General features: G+C 40.2%; 1 protein-coding gene across 3 annotated transcripts in view; it reads right to left on the bottom strand.

Moving 5' to 3' along the window:
- The window catches only part of psip1a (PC4 and SFRS1 interacting protein 1a), a 121,239-nt gene that overhangs the window by 104,829 nt on the left and 405 nt on the right, over positions 1–16,005 (bottom strand). The window lies entirely within an intron of this gene.

Raw genomic sequence — 16,005 nt, 5'->3', positions numbered from 1 at the left:
CTTGAACACAATCACTGAGGCTAGGGCCCCGTCTACCAGGCGCCTCTATGCTCTGAAGTGGTCAGTGTTCTCCAGCTGGTGCTCGGACAAACACTTTGAACCCAGGTCATGTGAGGTATCAGTGGTACTCTCCTTCCTACAAGAGTTGTTGGACGCGGGTCGTTCCCAGTCCACGCTCAAAGTATATGTGGCAGCCATTGCAGCTCATCATGCTCCGGTGGCTGGCCAGTTGTTAGGAAGAAACGACTTGGTGGTACGGTTTCTAAAGGGAGCCAGGAGGATGAACCCCTCCAGACCTCCATCTGTGCCATCATGGGACCTCTCCACAGTCCTTGGGGCCCTGAAGTGACCACCATTTGAACCGCTCCAGTTGCTTGATCTTAAACCTCTCTCGCTAAAGACTATTCTCCTGCTGGCACTGGCATCTATCAAGCGAGTGGGGGATCTGCAGGCGCTCTCTGTGAGCCCCTCCTGTTTGGAGTTTGGAAATTGGTGACTCTAAAGTCACCCTCAAACTCAGACATGGCTATGTACCCAAAGTGCTCTCAACGCCGTTTAGAGCACAGGTTATCACATTGTTAGCTCTTCCCCGATCCACAGAGGATGGGGAGGCTAATTTGCTCTGCCCTGTCAGAGCACTGAGAATCTATCTGGAGCGTTCGGTGTCTTTTAGACAATCAGAACAGCTCTTTGTCTGCTTCGGTGGCCGATCCAGGGGATCTCCAGTCACGAACTAAAGACTGTCCAGATGGATAGTGGATGCCATATCTCTGGCGTACACCTCAGTGGGTCAGGTTTGCCCTATAGGTACTAGAGCTCATTCGACTAGAGGCATGGCTTCGTCATGGGCTTGGTCCTCTGGGTTTCCTATTCAGGACATTTGTGCGGCGGCCGGCTGGTCCTCCCCTTCCACATTTATGAGGTTCTATAACATGGAGGTACCTTCCCTGCAGTAGGGATGGCGAAAACAAAAAAAATTCTTGACCGACCACCGAGCCTCATTAGCCGGTTGAAACCGGTTAACCGATTAGTTTAAAATATGCTATGCTATTTGAAATAACAGCCATTTCGAGCCGCGCCTGCAATTTCGCAACTGTCGCATCTCTCTGCCGCTCTGCCTCCCGCTCACACACACACACACACTGTCCTGGCGCCGCCCTTCCACTCACGTCACTTTTTTAAAATCCCCTACAGCGCGAAACATGAGTCCCGCAAACGCGGCGCCGAGGAGCTTGTATGTAATCGGAGGACAAATGGCTCCTTAGTTTCGAAATGGTTTGTCCCACACACTAATTTTCTTTGCACGCTTCATCCTGTCGTCTGCCCTGGCTCTAACCTCGAGTGTTTTAGCCTGTAGCCTTTACTTTTCGCAAACCTTGTGAGCGTGCGAACCAAAAAGCTGTGACCTCGCGCCAAATGTTTTTATTGGTTTATTAAGTACAAACAGGCGAGTTATGAAAAATTTAGTGTGAGGGATTTGTTCTTCACACAAAAAGATATTTGAATGAGATGGCTAACTGTAGTAGCGTTTAGTCCACTGTCTAGCCCAATTTAGAGATCACTTTTTTTTTACCTACAACTTTGATCGGTTAACGTTGATACGGTCAACCATCGGTCAAACGGTCATCGGTTAACATCCCTACCCTGCAGGTGATAATATTATATATATTATTAGACCCGACGGTGTCCGGTCTTTTCCAATATATACATAATTTGGGCTCTGGCTTGTTTCTGTGAGCTCAGGAGTCCTGAGCTGCAGTAGGCAACCAGTTACTTACAATGCGGCGTTTTACATGGCGTCCCCACTGCGTATAGCAACGCAATACGAATTGACCGTCCTCGAAAGGGAAAGTACTCGGTTGCTATCGTAACCTCGGTTCCCTGAGAGTAAGGGAACGAGTATTGCGTAGCCGGCCACACTATAGTAACATGGCAAGTTTGTCGCTTCAGTCGATTTAAACATGCTATAATGGCGAATTCGGGCTCTAATATAGTCTTAGCCACGCCCAATTTGGCGGCAGTTGCAATTGCGTTTTACATTTTAAGCTTCAGTATTATCGAGGAAAAGGAGTTTCCCCACTGCGTATAGCTACGCAATACAAAGTGACCGTTCTCGAAAGGGAACTGGTAAATCATGCTAGAATCACGGTAAACAATGGTAAATCATACTAGAATGTGGTAACCTCTCAGGGAACCGAGGTTACGATAGTAACCGAGTATGTTTATATGATTTATCATAGTTTGCCATGATTTACCCTGTTCTAGCATAGTTTACCATGATTTACTATGTTCTAGCATGATTTACCATGATATACCACGTTCTAGAATGATTTACCAGGATTCTAGCATGATTTACCTTGATACACCACATTCTAGTATTATTAACTATGATTTACCATGTTTCTAGCGTGATTTACCATGATTTACCACATTGCTAGCAATTATGTGAAGTATCAGTACAAATGAAGTGATAAACTCTGACAAAATATTATTGTGTTATAATAGTAATGTAAATGTTATACAAGTGATTTTTTAGTGTCTAAATATGAATGCAAAACCACAACTGAAAAGACTTTATTAATCAGTAGAATGGCCAGCAGAGGGCAGTAGAACACCACTTATTGGCTCACTTTCATTTTAAACTTCTTGATTTTCACCAGCTTTCTGCACTAAAGCAAACCACTTTTTCCATGTTAACTCCATAATGCATGCTTACACGCACACAAACACGCACACACAAAAAGAAAAATTTTTTTTTTTTTTTTTACGCTACTGGGATGTCATTATGAAAATATATTTTAATGTTCTATAAGCATTTCACATAATGTCTTTGTAAACTATTAATCAGATTATTCAGAATTTATTCAGAAACCTAGGACTACTCACACACATTCTGTTGTAAACAGACATTTGAACTATGATGGGAAACAAAATGTTTACTGCAAGTCTCCTACAGGATTCACATTTCTCATTGTGAAAATTGTCAATAGTGATACTTCAATAGATGAATTTTGAATAAAGGTGATTGTAAATGTTAAAATAGCGATTTTATTAAGTCTAAATATGAATTATAGAACCATATTAGTGAGTAGTACCACAAAATGACTATTTTAAACAGCAGGGGGCAGTAAAATACCACTTATTGCCTTAATATGCCATTATATTCATATCATTTTCACCTTTTTAACTGTTATGGAGGCAAATTTTGTCCGATCTGTCTGAAATTTTTCATGCTTGTTTGTAAGAAGATCTGAGCATGTTCTGACTTGTTTGTAAGAAGATCTGAGCATTTTTTGAAGATATATAGGCTTTCGGGGACACTTGGTCAAGGCCACATTTGAAGTGACCCTATTATAGCCATCCAAATGCAGAAGGTTTTTTTAATAAATATTGATCTAGAGCAGGGGTGTCCAAACTCAGTCCTGGAGGGCCACTGTCCTGCAGAGTTTAGCTCCAACCCCAATTCAGGTGTGTTTAATTGGGGTTGGAGCTAAACTCTGCAGGACAGTGGCCCTCCAGGACTGAGTTTGGACACCCCTGATCTAGAGAGTCCAGATAATTGTACTAGACTGGTTTGGTTCCGATTGGGCGAAAAACCTAGGACTAGTTTGCAAAAGTAGGTTTTTAACATATTCGTGAATATTTAATGAACGATTTGATTGACAGCAGTGGTTCTTGAGGCAAAGTTGTTCAGTATGAGGAGATCTATCAAATGATATGCATATTGTGTGGATGTGTGTAACACCACGTGATTAAAGAGGGCATAAAACTTGCTAGCGCCAATTAGTGTCCGATGTCTTTTAAAATTCCTACAGACCTCTAGGGCCATGAGTCGAACATGCCCACCGAGTTTCGTTGCAATCGGCCTCCGTTAACCTTGTCTAATAGGTGCTCAAACTTCATTGGGCGATGGCGGCCATGTTTTTCGAGATATACTAATGTCCTTATAGATATACATGGCACCTTTGACCAAGACACCAATTTTCAAGTCAATCGGACTAACGGTCAGATGGTTATAGCCCTTTTCATGTGTTTTTTTTCATGTTATAGCACCACCATGAGGCCAATCGCCGCAATTTTTTTTAAAGTGACCAAAATTTTAGCCTATACACATGTGTACCGAGTTTGGTGAAAATATCCTTTACCTTTCTTTTACATTTTTCCTTTACATTTTTTACCTTTAGAAATACCTTTATAAAATAAATAATGCTTAAAATAAATAAATAAATAAATAAATAAATAAATAAAGTCCGATATAGAAATATGCAATGATGGTAAAAACTAATTGATGCTTTTAAATATTAAATTAAAACCACCAGTAGGTGGCGGCAAGTCACTGTCTTTATGAGTGAGTCAGAGTCATTAATTAATTCAGTAACAAAGCAAGTGGCTGTAATTATGAATGAATCATTGACTCTCACGATTTGCTCAAAGCCGCAGATTCGTTCATAAACACTGCTGTGTGCTGCAGTTCTGCTGTGGCTTTTGCTGGAGCTATTGTTTTGTTGCAAAAAAAACTGACAATACTGTTTAAAATGAACATCACTTAATATCAATACCTTTCGTTTGTTGAACTGTTGTATAAAATCAATGTCACATTTGCAATCGAGTGGATTATAATCGTATAATGTGATCAACATTAAACACAGGAACTCACACAGGGTATGTTTTTGTATCGAAGAGAGTTTGAATCTTAAATCGATCTCTATGCACAGTAGGGCTGTAATCAACCAAAGAAAATCTTGGTCGACTGAAGTCCTGAAATGTTCGACAAAAAAAAAAAAAAAGACTAAAAATGACGTTAGGAAAAAAACCCGTTAAATTAATTAGCTGCGCACTGTGCGCAGTACTTGGTAGCCTTGTTGTCTGCCTAAATTAATTATAAATAAACAAAAATCTAGTAGGCTATTTGCAGTATATTAAATCGTTTTTGACCTAATTATTTATTTTGCACTGAAATGAGTCTGACACACGAGTCTGTCGGCTCTGACAGCGTTGCATCACGTGTAACTGCGCAATATCATAGCCTATGATTTCCTAAAATAGTACTATGTTGTCAACTAGTGATATCATAAGAACTTTTGAGGAATATGCAACATAATTTAGACAAATGTTTTATAATTACTGACAGACACTATAATTTTTCTATCAGTTTTCATTTATACTTCTGCGTCGTTGTCCGCGTTGATGTGCAATTACACATGCAGAGGGAGCATGTAAAACCCAAGGAAGGGGTTCTAGCAGACCAATCACAGCGCTTGCATTCCATGTAGAATTGAGGCGTTGTTAAATTTTTGGAGAGGTGCATGTCAGGGTACGCCGTGGGCTACGTGTGCTACACACAGCCTACAACGTAGCTACAGCGTGAGTTCAATGCAGAAGTAGAAATTGGGCTTTACGCACATTCTGAGAGTGCACGGAACTTTATTAAATTAAAATCAACACATTGATGAATAATCAATAATGTTATTTATTACTTGACCTGCCCGAACAGCAGATTACCCGCAACATCCGCTTTATAACCGTGATCGCACATCACTAGTGTACACAATTTTATAGCATTAAAATGTTTATGATTTCATTTTGTTAACTAATTGTGTATTAACAGCGTTTGCTGTTAACCTGCGGGCGGATGCCAGCACACTGAAGCAGTCTTTGTTATTAGTTCAAGTTCAGACTTTGGAAACAATTCCATCGAGGGGAATCAACTCCTTTTAAAGTGCCCCTATAATGCTATTTTAAAGTTTCCTAATGTTGTTTTGGAGACTCCTATGACAGGTTTACATGCAAAGGTAAAAAAAACGGTTTAATTTTCTCATAATATACATTTGCATATCACCACATTTTCAATGATTCTCAAACGACTCGTCAGATGAATCAGTCTCTCTAAATACCTCCTTTCCGCGAACTACTCTGCTCTGACTGGCCAGACAGCACAGTCTGTTGTGACTGATTTACCGCGTACTGTCGAAAACAAAAACGTCCATTGCCATAAAAACGTCAGCTCTGCGTGTCCTGAGGCTTCCTACACCGTAAACTAAACACAGTAACGAACAATGACGTCGATTTTACCATATCAATCCGAGCGTGAGTCCGATGATGAAACATTGGAAGAATTCATTCAACCCAAACCTCCATCGCAAGGACGGCTCAAGCAGGACGTTTCTCAGTGATACAGTACTCGGTTTGAGGTACATTGAGATGTTGCAACTGTAATTCCTCATCAGCATGTCCATCAACAAACCGATTATTTTACTTATAGGCCTACTTATTTATTTACCGAGTATTTTTCTAATTTATTGCAGTGAACATGTGGAAACTGTATCAATAACAGTGCATACATTAGCCGAGCTGTAGCGTGAATGACTGATGTAACATACAGTATCTCACAAAAGTGAGTACACCCCTCACATTTCAGAAAACATTTTAGTATATCTTCTCAAGGGACAATACTATAGAAATGAAACTTGGATAGATTTTAGAGTAGTCAATGTGCTGCTTGTATAGCAGTATATATTTACTGTCCTCTGAAAATAAAATTATTGTCAAAATAGCTGGCAACAAAAGTGAGTAAACCCTAGTGTTGTCACGGTACCAAAATTTCAGTATTCGGTACCGATACCAGTGAAAATCCACGGTTCTCGGTACCAATTTCGGTACCAAAGCTTAATTTAGATTAAATTTACATAATTATATTAAAGTGTATATCACAAAGATGGAAACTGTAGTATTAAAAACACTTTACAATAAGATTCCATTTGTTAGATAACATTAGATAAAATGACCTAACAAAAAAAACAATAGTTATATACTGTCGCAATTATTCTCCTTTAGGGGTTAATTTAAAAATACATTTTTAAAATCAAAAGTTAACATTATTTCTGTTAACATTATTTAATGCACAATGAATGAAGTGAACAAACATGACCAATCAAGTGTTTTGTATTAAATAACATTCACAAACATTAATTAATGTTGTAAAAATATATTGTTCACTCAATGTGTAATGTTAGATAACGCATTAAGTGATGTTAATGAATGGTATCTTATTGTAGCATTACCAAACTATACAGGAGATAAAATATGTTTTATTTGACTTGACTATACTTTTATTTAAAGGGTAACTAAACCCCTGGTCAGAGCCTGACTCCACCCACTGTCAATATTTGAAAAATGCTAGAAAAGTGGGCAGACCCCAGCGGAGATAGAGGGGACGAACCGTGAGCGGGGGGGGGGGGGGGGGGGCGTGCACCTGAGACCTGCTGTCAGACTCTAAAATGGAGTTTGCTCACAGAGTCGAAAGACGACGTAAAGTGCATCTGATGAGTTTTATCAGAGCCCGTCATTCTCTGGTTTTATCGAGTTGATGTCAATAGCGCGCGCTCTCTATAGGCATATTCATATTTTGCCGCTATGTGAAAAAATCCAGCAAAATGCGCCGACGCGTTTGTCGACCCCAGAGGATTAACTTTAGCCTAACCATAAATTGTGATTAAAATATATATGATCACTCACATCAAGACGCCGCTGCGGTGGTGGAGTCCATGCAGGATCAGCAGCATTTTACACTGTCACTTTTCAGCGCGAGCTGTGTGGAGGAGAAGCCCATTTCCACCTCTATTGCGTTGGAGAAGCAATCCCGCGAAAATGCAGGTTTCACACTCACGGTCTTCCAGGCCAAGTGCATGCAAACACTGGCGCCTATTTTCCAAGTCTGCTGGAAAGCTATGCAGTCCAGCAGTGCTGTTGCAACCAGCAACATTACACCTACGTACCCTCCTGACCACTGTACACAGATAAATCTACGCTAGCTCATACCAAGGGCGTGGTGAGCTCGTACCAGGGGCGTGGTAGAGCTGGAACCTGCTTACGTCACCTGCCACCTTTTACGTCACTTGCCACCGCAACATCCAATAGGAAAATTCAACTGCAGTAGCCACCGTTCAACCTTAAGAGGGCAGCACTCAGACGTTTTTACACCATATATTGTAAAATTAAAACACTTTATACCCAAATGTCAAAAAAGTTACTCGAATCAATGAACAGCACTAATAAAGCCTCATTCTTACAGATCATTAAATAAAAAAAGTGGGTTTAGGGTTTTGTTACCCTTTAATCCAAAACTGTATTCATATTTAACTTTAAAAGGGCTTTTTAAACCTGCTAAGAGTTATCCAGCCAAGAATAAGACTAGAACTGCTTTTCTGACGGACTGATATTAATGACAGCTTTTTATTTCTCATCTCCATAAATATATCTAGTAGTAAAGCTAATGCAAGGGCTAGAAATCAATTAATAGGCCTATGTCACACTTCCTCGTCGTCATGGAGAGCGCAGTTCGCACAAGCGTTTGTACTCCCGTGGCGTCTGTCGTTGCTATACATCCATGAACGCACATGGAAAAGCGAGCGCGCCGCTTCTATTATGAGCGCGCTTGCCGCGCGCCATTTGAAATAACGTATCTGCACGCGCAAAAACATCAGCACCACATCAGCAGCAGCACCGCCGATCGCCATCAGCGCTTTTATGAAGAGGACGCAACTGCACGCGCTTCGGGCATGCACGCGCATCAAGTACCGGGTTTGAGAAAACCTGGTACCGTGACGTTTAAAAAAAAATTTGTACCGACTTGGTACCGAAGTACCGGGTCTTTTGACAACACTAGTACACCCCAAGTGAAAGTGTCAAAACTGTGTCCAAAGTGTCAATATTTTGAGTGAGCACCATTGTTATCTAGCACTGCCTTAATCCTCCTGGGCATGGAGTTCACCAGAGCTGCACAGGTTGTTGTTGGGACCCTCTTCCACTCCATAATGACATGGAGCTCCACTTTCCGCTTGAGGACACCCCACAGGTGCTCAAATAGGGTTCAGATCTGGAGACATACTTGGCCACTCCATCACCTTCACCTTCAGCTTCCTCAGCAAGGCAGTTGTCATCCTGGCGGTGTGTTTGGGGTCGTTATCATGCCTTTCGGACCAGTTTCTGAAGGGAGGGCATCATGTTCTGCTTCAGAATGTCACAGTACATGTTGGATTCCATGTTTCCCTCAATTAAGCACAGCTATCCGGTACCAGCAGCACTCATGCAGTCCCAGACCATGATGCTACCAACACCATGCTTGACTGTAGGCAAGACACCATTTTTTTGGTACTCCTCACCAGGGCGTCGCCACACATGCTGGACACCATCTGAACCAAACAAGTTTATCTTAGTCTCATCAGGCCACAGGACATGGTTCCAGTAATTCATGCTCTTGGACAAGTTGCTTTCAGCAAACTGTTTGCAGGCTTTCTTGTGAGCCAGCTTCTGAAGAGGCTTCCTTCTGGAACGACGGCCATGCAAACCGACTTGTTGCAGTGTGCGGTGTATGGTCTGAGCACTGACAAGCTAACCTTCTGCAACCTCTAAAGCAATGCTGGCAGCACTCATGCGTCTGTTTTTGGAAGCCAGCTTCTGCACCTGACTCACAGCACGAGGACTCATCTTCTTTGATTGATCCTTGCAAGGCCTGTTCCGAGTGGAACCCGTCCAGGGCTCGCAAAATTTCAAAATCGCTGGTAGCCCTTCGGGCAGGCACTCTTCAGATTTTGGTAGCCCGAAATGAATTTTACTAGCTCAGATAAAAAGACAATTTTATTCATGTAGAAAATTGGTTAGGAGTTAAAACAATGAATCAAAAACTTCTCAAACACAAAATATCAACAAATATGCATCTGGTTCTAACTGAACTGAAATGTGTGTGACCAGTATGGAACATGAATCAGTCTGTGTCGGTGGCTCAGCCCCCAATGAGGGTATGATAAAAAAAATAAAAAAAAGTAACACTTTAGTTAGGGTCTAATGCTCACTATTAAGTTTCATTAACATGCAGATGGCAGTGTTTTATCATCACGGAGGTCCCGAATGTGAGGTAGACTAGTCAGGGGGGTTAGGGGGCACCCCCGAGAAAATTTAGATTTCTCTGATCTACATATGTGCATTTTAAGAAGTTTTGAGGACCAAAAAAATTGGATAACATTAGCTTTAAAACCATGTAAGTGGGCAGCTGATTATTTTTCTCTCCTCATCAGCATCACACTCCTATTCTCTTTGTTTTTCTCTTGCTCTGTCTCTTCCCCTCCTAAAGCTGAGCTTTGACTGATATAGCCTAGGCTTTTCATTTTTGTCTGTCAGTGAAGTAAACTTAGGGTCAACTGATTGATTTATGAATAATTTTCTCAGAGGCATTAATTTACTGAAAGCTACTAGGAAAGCTAGGTAGCCTAACTAAGTTTATTAAATTCATTCACAGTATGTCCACATTCATTATTGATATTATTCCTAATACAGGGCTTTATAATCAAATAGGCCTAGGTCCTACATTTAAGATTATTAGGGGGTTCAAATTTTTTATTTCTCTGATATGTCCATTTCAAGACATTTGAAGGCCAAAAAAGGATAAGAAATAGCACAATGTCAGTGGGCAGTAGATTATGTGTCAATACCTGCTCTCACTTCTTATCCATCACTTCTCTCAGTCTCCTCATCTTGCCCTGTCTCTTCCCCTCCTAAAGCTGAACTTTTTTAATTTACTGAAGGCTACAAATTGTATATTAATTCTCAACATGTACACATTCATTATTAATCTTGTGCCTAACATGAAAACGGCTTTGTTAATGCTAATGTCCCCTCACAATGACAGTAAACTAATTATTAGTCACGTTACATAGGCCTATTTTCAGTTCAAAATGGCGAAATTCGACAAAAGTATATTCGTTTGTCTGATTATTTTTGTCATTCGTTTCACATTTATGACCTAAAAAAGCTGTCAAATATGAAATGTTTAGTTTAGCTACTTACATCTTATCTCGCACTTGGCCGTAAACTGAAGCGTCAGTTGCTCTGCTCAAATTCGCGCTCAGCAGCTTCTTGTGAACATAAAGCCCGCCTACTTTGATATGATTGGTCATCTCAAATATTCTGTCATTGACAGACCAATGAGACTCATATGAACACACACACACACACACACACACCTTTCTGACGTGCGCTCTGCTCTGCGCCGCTGCGGATTGAAGATGAATAACGTGCTGAATCTGATTATAACAAGACTGACGCAAACACTATTTCAGTTAACCCGTCGGGCAGGCCGGTTATGCATTTTGGTAGCCCGACTGGAAAACACAATAGCCCCGGGACGTCGGGCAGGCGATTTTGCGAGCCCTGCCGTCTTGGAAAACCTCTGTATGACCCTGGCCTGTACTGTAACTCAGTTTCAGGGTGTTTCCAATCTTCTTATAGCCTAGGTCAACTTTGTGGAGAGCAACAATTCCAATTCTCAAATCCTTAGAGAGTTCTTTGCCATGAGGTGCCATGTTGAACATCCAGTAGTCAGTATGAAAGAATTGTACTCAAAGCACAAATTTTAACTGCTCTAATACAAGATACATACATTTGTATGGTCCTGTCAAGCAGACAAAAACATGAAAATGATGAACAGGACATGTGGCTTTGCATGGTTAAACGACGTACAGCTATTATCACTTAGGGTGTACTAACTTTTGTTGCCAACTATTTTGACAATAATGGCTGTATGTTGAGTTATTTTCAGAGGACAGTAAATATATACTGCTATACAAGCAGCACATTGACTACTCTAAAATATGTCCAAGTTTCATTTCTATAGTATTGTCCCTTGAGAAGATGTTTGCTGAAATGTGAGGGGTGTACTCACTTTCGTGAGATACTGTAAACGTGGGTAAAACAAATCTTGCTCCCTGCTTAATCTTTCCTCAAAGTAGTGAGAACGACAGCCAATCTGCATTAATATACACAGTTTTAGGTAATAGTGGCCCACAACTGATCAGCAGAAGTATTTCAGTGAGAAAGTAATAATGTGAGTTAGCCAGAAGCAGGAGACCTACACAATATAAAACTCAAAACTAAGTATTTTGAACACCATCTTTCAAGAGCAAGCGGTTTGCGAATCCTGGATTGAACTCCGAGATTTGAGAAGCAGTCGTCAGTGAAATAAAGGGAACACAGCAAAAGTTTAGGATTATACTGCTGTGGTATCGTGGTGAAGATGAATTTTAACCACTGATTCTTCACATGCTCGTCCTTGGGCAGTGAAAAAAAAACTGGCTTTACCTTCACATTGTAGAGCACAGCGTCTTCTCGACATGATGCTTTTCAGCATTCACAGGAATCAGCTGCTGGTTTGAGGGCGTTCAAGTTTTCCCTGGTGTCTGCGCACACAATATGCTAATGTTTTGTCTTGACGTCACAACGAAACGGCTTATGACTCGTTTGAAAAACAATTCATTTAATTGACTCAGAGTCGACTCTTACTTTTGAAAGACAGTAACTTTATATAAGGTGCACTTTCAGATTTAAAACTTTGCAGGATGTTTTCATTCACTTAGAGCTATGTTACACACTACATGAAAGGTCATTTTCAAAAATCCATAATAGGGGCCCTTTAAAGAGGCTATTTTAGTTCAACAGAGCTAATCATTAATTCGCCTCTAGCTCATTAAGGCCCTGTCGTAATGCAGAGCCTTAATGACGTATGACGTAATGCCGCTTTGACTGTCGGGAAGAAGTCTGCAGCGGCTCGCACCAGTGCAGGCTTGGTGTAAAAAAAATCTTGCATCACAATAAGTGTTTTGTGATTGTCAAAACATTTTAGTAACTACACAGAATTTTAGGTTTAGTGACAACATGTTACATTGTTTACATGGTTCAATTTCTGGTAAGCTACGTTTTTTTATTATTGCTTGACAAGTTTCACGATTTCAATTCAATTCTTGTGATTTGATTCAATATTGACTCATTTGGATAAATATTAGGTACACAAGATTTGTACAATAAAATTTACAAATTTGTACAAAAAACTAAAAATTTAAAATGAAATGCTAGTGTTTTTATTTATTTATTTATACTTTTTCTTTCTATCAGCCAATGATAATTCTGAAAGAAAATGTGTTGAGAGCACAGATCAGTGTTCGAGAGTCTACTGTTGCTATAGTAACGAACAACTTCCACGCGCATCTGAGTGATAGATAAACTGTTCACTCTAATTTCAGTTTTGTTGTTGTTGTTTATGTTGTGGTTATTTCAGTATAGAGTTTGCTTCCCATATTTTGTGCAAAAGCATACAGTTAAAGTAAACTTTATCATTCAACTGAACTGTGCACATGCATTTTGGACATGACATGTCTTGTTCCATCCATGCAATAATGCACATTGTTGAGTTGAATGAGTGTTTTTTTGTTTTTTTTTAAATAGTGTATTTACTGCTGAGCTATGGGGCTATGACCCATTTCAGGGGCAGCCAAAATTACAATTTAAAATCTATCAGAGCTATAGAAATGTATCTTCATATTAGAAATAAAGCTTCATATTATGAGAAGGCTACTCTCTGCGCACTTTATATTCTGTGGTAACAGCGAGATTCGATTCCTCCAATCTTAAAAAAAAAAAAAGAATTGAAAATAACTGTGAGGAATAGATTCTTGGAATTGACTCCATCGATTCCAGAATCGGGAATCAGAGTCGAATCCAAAAATTTCGGAATTGAACACAAACAGCACTAAGTACACCTGGCTGCAGCCAGCAGAATGGGACGGGGCTGCAAGCCTACTCTACTCTGATTGGACTTTCACAGGCATACATGATAGGAAATGTGTTCACATTCTGTGTAGGAAGGTGTGTATGTCATTCAAATCTATATGATATGGAAAATCTGTGCAGTTTTATAAAGCCTTTATTATAATGTGTGGTAGAAAAAAACATTAGCTTGTATCTCGCAATGTCCCTGAAATGATTGTTTAGCTAAATTAAGCTGGTCTTTAGCCTATGGAGCTGTCACAGGATGAACAAACGACTTTCATGTGGTGAGCAGGACGAGGCTGAGGGCCGTGGGAGAACGGTGCGAGGCCGGTGGCGTGATTGATAAGGAGCGACACCTGTTAGATCATGGGTCACCAAACTAAGGCCCGCGGGCCGATTCAGGCCCGCCACCCCCCTTTGACTGGCCCCCCAGCCCCTCTGTCCCCCACTACTTGAACCGGCCCTATGAGGCAATCCCCAAAAGTCGTCATGGCCTATTTTTTTTTATTGCTTTTTGGACAATAATAATATTGTTGATTTTTTTCAGTAAAAAAAATTATATTTAGTTATAAAATGAACTATAGCCTATTTGCCGAATTTTCATCACCCGACATGCTCGAGATCAAGCAGTGACAGACAACGCACGCGCAGAGAACTGTCAGTGTTCAGGACAGCAAAATGGCTAGCGTTAAATGAAAAGTTGAGTAGAGCTGGTTAGTTGTTCTATTATTCATGTTATTACTAATGTTATTATAATTTCAATGTTTTTTAAATTTATTTATTTATTTTATAGGCCTATTTATTTGACCTTTATTAAGTGCTGCACACAATTATTATTAATATTATTATTAATATAAACAGGCCTACCTATAATTTATAGTTTTTCACTCACCTTTGCCAGTGTCAATCACCTCAACTAGGCAGATGTTTCTTACCTTGACAGCTTTGATGTTATTTTTATTAGAAAATAAATAAATGGAATATCTGTGGTATTTCAAATTAAAACAAAGTGTGAAGACTCGATTACTACTTTTGCAAACCACTAGTAAAGATAAACAAATATGTGCCAGGAATCAAGTGTTGATATAGTAGTGTGGATATAGTAGTGGGGATGGCTGTGCCAGGCTAGTAATCTCTACTACAGAATGAGGCCTGCTGGTGGTCATTTTGGTCTGGGTCACGCAATTCTATGTTATATAGCTGACCCGGCCCCGGCCCCCCCATCACAGTCAGGAACGATAATGTGGCCCCCTGAGAAAAAAGTTTGGTGACCCCTGTGTTAGATGCACCAGTCTCGTATCTCTCAAGGAGCAACGGAAGCATAAAGGAGGAGCGACGACGAAGGACGAGAGAGGCCAGGCCTGGATTTTTGTTGTGTTGTTTGTTTTATTATGTGACAGCAGTCATCCATGAGGGGCTGCTGTCTTTTACTTTCGTTTTGTATTTATTTAAATGTATCATTAAAGTCTTTAAATGTTCGCAGGTTCCCGCCTGCATAGCATAGCTTCAGACTAGGGATGTGACAGGACAGGACAAAACAAAATAACGAATCTGGATGAGAGGTGAATTAGCAGACTGCATAGCCTGAAGACCCAGCTAAGCAATTTATTAATAATTTCTCTGTCATAATTTGGCCTTGGCTGCATTATAGTGTTTTTTTATTAGACATGTGATAAACATTAGCCTATTTCACACCTATGTTTCACATCTCCTTTTCAGCTCCTCCCCGGCTGCAAGCGGCAACTCTTGCCGATCGGTTACATCCAGCCGCAGCCGATGTCGAACACAGCTAATGCCATGAAGTGAAACAAAGTGGTGTTTCACTGCAGAGTCAAATGACATCCAGCTCCACTTCTCTGGACATCTAATTGGGTTGAGTTGTGGGTAGGATTAGGGTGTGGTTGGACATTCTAGCTCCACCCATTAGGCCCAAAGTACATTCGCTCCTCCTTGCTGGACGTCTAGCGAGGGGGAGCGAGACGTAAGATTCACCCATTTGCTCTGCAGTGAGAAGCCTCTCCTAGGTATGGCTATGGGACTACGGATGGAAATTAGCCTTTGGCTACAATCCGGCATGTTTACATGCATGTATTCCATGTTTGTTTATTAACATGCACTGTCCCAATCAAATAAATAAATAAATAAATAAAATTGTAAAATGAGTTGCAAAATCATGTAAAAAAAAAATTAAATAAAAAATGTTGCAAAAATGAAATAGGAACAAAGTTCTTAAGCTTGTTTAACAGCTGTCACTGATTTTTGGAATTCATTATTTATCTTTGCACTACTTTATTTAGCAATTATTTATTTTTGTTTGCAAAAACTAATTAATTAATTATTTATTTATGTTTTTATTTTATAATTTTTTTACTCAATACTTAAACGCGTCGCATAGCACTTAAACCGCTC

The sequence above is a fragment of the Rutilus rutilus genome, assembly GCF_951802725.1.
Source record: "Rutilus rutilus genome assembly, chromosome: 2".
Taxonomy (NCBI): Eukaryota; Metazoa; Chordata; class Actinopteri; order Cypriniformes; family Leuciscidae; genus Rutilus; species Rutilus rutilus.
The sequence above is the reverse complement of the archived record's forward strand: the minus strand, read 5'-3'. Positions and strand labels throughout refer to the sequence as shown.